The sequence below is a fragment of the Vulpes lagopus genome, chromosome 1 (assembly GCF_018345385.1).
Source record: "Vulpes lagopus strain Blue_001 chromosome 1, ASM1834538v1, whole genome shotgun sequence".
Taxonomy (NCBI): Eukaryota; Metazoa; Chordata; class Mammalia; order Carnivora; family Canidae; genus Vulpes; species Vulpes lagopus.
Genome location: NC_054824.1, coordinates 9,580,810 through 9,584,011, shown reverse-complemented (window position 1 = coordinate 9,584,011; position 3,202 = coordinate 9,580,810). Strand labels below are relative to the sequence as shown.

The 3,202-nt window shown below is 33.3% G+C and overlaps 1 pseudogene; it reads right to left on the bottom strand.

The window, feature by feature from the left end:
- Window positions 1–1,232: 1,232 nt before the first annotated feature.
- On the bottom strand, window positions 1,233–1,409 carry LOC121474650 (annotated as a pseudogene).
- Window positions 1,410–3,202: the final 1,793 nt, after the last annotated feature.

Sequence of the window (3,202 nt, the reverse complement as noted above, 5' to 3'; positions counted from 1 at the left end):
TAATGGGAAACCTATTTGTTCTAGAGTCTTGTACTGACACCATTTCCTTCCTCTGTGTTGAAAAAGACTTTCTGTCCCATATGGCCCCCAACGTCTCTCACCCCAATACCTCTTTATTCAAACTCGATTTCTTTCTAGTCAAAAAACATCCTAGGAAATTCTGTTAAAAATATTTCCTGATTTTAACAAGTCAGCAAGACAGGGTGAAATCGTTTAAATACCACATGGTTTTGGACAGATCACACACATCTTTTTCTTATAATGTCAGTGTTATAAAGAATATACTGAAGCAGCTATTCATTTAAATATAGTTTTTAAATATGCATAACTTAATCTGAATAAATAGTGCCAAACTTCCGGCACACTGAAATATTAGCATAAAGGTCACATTTCTCTATGAGAGTTGTCAAACAAATGTGATAATCTCTGGTTCTGCTTGGTGAAGTGAAAGTTAATTAGTGATTGATCATTTCTAAATTGAATATGCAACATTTAGACAAATTAAGTGAGAAGTCCAAATATATCCAGTTTCTAATTCTTACAGTATCATGCCTTTTAAACCCGATGTGGTGGGTTAACATTTGTCATTGTAAAGTATCTGTTTTCTAAGCACTGGAAAGTAGTGGAAAGTTAACATGTTTTCTATAGCACTCGACTCCTCCCCTGATGACAAAAAAAAAAAAAAAAAAAGGTTTGGACTGTATTTTAATGTATGCCGCGTTTTGAAATCATTTGGTTTTAGACAAACTTCAGCCTCTGTGCAAGAATGACTTATCTTTTAGTAGATCTTTATGGCTATTTTAAATACAAGTTTTTAAAAAATAAATACGAAGAGGGAATATTACAACATGAAATCTATCTTCTTGGGAGTCTGTACCCATTTGAATCTTTGGACTCATAAGTACGTTTTATTTTATGGTGGTAACATCTCTAAAGGGTATATAGGGCTGATATTATCTTTTTTCTTTTTTTTTTGATAGAGAACGGACTAGACTCCTGTGTTTCTGACACAAATTAATGTCATTTGTGTTAAACAGGCTGTCTCCTTGGTTTGAGTCACATCAGGATTTTGGTTTGCCACATTTAAGTAAATAAGAAAACAAATGCTGGTCTTGCACACGCTGCTGCTTATTTCTCTGGTTCTTTGATGACTGATGGCCCCATTTACCTGTCCTGCACTATGCACTCACACTATGTACAGAAAGGCTGCTGCAGAGCTCTGAGCAGTTAAAATCCTGATGGACAATCTAATTCAAATGACAAATGTGTTTTGAGCACATACTATAAGGGGTAGGGTGAGAAGTGGAAGATGAGGAACCCAGGGTTTACAAATAAAAATGCCTCACAAATAGCAATAATCGAGCCTCAGCTAAACCTCATTGGCTACGATACTGCCACTGTGCAAAGCTAAAAAATGCCTCACAAATAGACATAAGGTATGGGAATGCATCACATTACTTTCTTGGCAAATTCTTTTAATAACAGTATTTAGAATTTTGTACTAAGTAACTTCAAGCTGTCTAAATTGTTTGTGAGCCTTGTCATGTGTCATAGAAAGCCTGCAAGTGTGGGCCGGGATTACATATTTTTTTAAATAATTTCTCTCAGTTTGTTCTTCTTTAAATACTAGGGTATGTGCTCAATTGACGGTATAATTTCAATCCTTTCTAAACAAAATTACTTATTTTTTATAGCCAGTGACATTTCTGGATTAAATTTGATTAAGAGTTTCATCGTATTTGGAAAACAGTCTAGCCTTGCCTACTTATCTGGTTATAGTTTATGATACTGCACTTAGGACTAAAGGTTTCCTAAGTACTGCTATCAACCCACTTACAAGCCCTTTTTTAATGGAAGTAAATTGGGGAGGTTGTCCTTGGAAAGCCTGTCCTCCTCCATATTCACAAAAGGGATTTTGAAGTATTCCCTTACCTATTGGAAATTATAAAATATTTGGAAGCAGTACCACTACAATATTGGAAAATAAAAGGAAAGATCTCTGGGCTTTGTAATGGGTATCTGGAGGAGAGCTTCAAGAATATGTAAAAAAATTTAAAAAAAGAAAAGAAAGAAAGAAAAGAAAAAAAGGAACCACATTGTCTATTTCAGTAGTCTTTTATTGTTTGGCAGTGAAATGTGTCAGTTTCTTGCCCTTTAGAAAAAATGTACCTTAATTCCAAGGAGTTTTTTTTTTTCTTTCAAGATTTTAGCCATTTTTGTTCTTTTAAATAATTCTGTAAACAAAATTGCTTGGGTAAGCAGTAGAAGGCTTTGTACACCAAGTGGAATGTCTTTCAACAGTTGCCTGAATAAAATACGTGTGGGGTTTTCCCTAATGAAATTTTAAATATGGTTCTATGAACTCTAATACAATCTGTGGATAGTATATGAACAAAAGCATATGTGTTAAACATTAGCACTGCAGAAGAAAAATATTTTCTTTTGACTGGAACACTTTAAACTTCAGTAATGGTGAGGATCATTGCTTTACAGAAAAGATCACTGCATGTAGTATTTATTCACATCTGACAATGAGAGTCAGTGTTTTGTAACTAATTCACTTAGTAAAATGTACCGTATACTCAGGCAGAATTAAAAAGTAAAGTGGTTATTAGAGTTCAGAAATATTCTATTAGAAAACTAGATGCTTTGGTCAATTTCTATTTTACATTAACATGTAATTATATACTCAAAGGGTTTGAATATATTAATTTTAAGTATTTTCGTTAGAAATTTAATTTGCATCTGGTCGTGGTTTTCTAACAAGTTTGTTACTACAGATTAACACTGCTGCCTCTCACAGTATTTCACACTTGAAATATCTGAGAATTGTGTTTTGAGTCCATCAAACTAGAAGCTGGTGGCCAAATATTAACCCTTTTTTTCATTTTTTAAATTAAAAGGCTACTTTCAATATCCAAGAAGAGACATACCTTAACATTTTTAGAATACTTTTATTTGATAATAAATGCTTTTTTCTAATATAAGTTGATCTAAAAATGCAACATTTTGGTTGATAAGACACTGAAACTGTTAACAAACTCATGAGTCAAATGGATACACTGAGCCGTTTCTTCCTATACTTTCGACAGTTAGTTTTATTTTACTTAGATTTTTACCTCTCCCAGGATGGCCAGTCTACATTGCTTCAAAAGTCAGACTCAGGGAAACCAGTACACCTAGTTTAAAATAAAATGACATT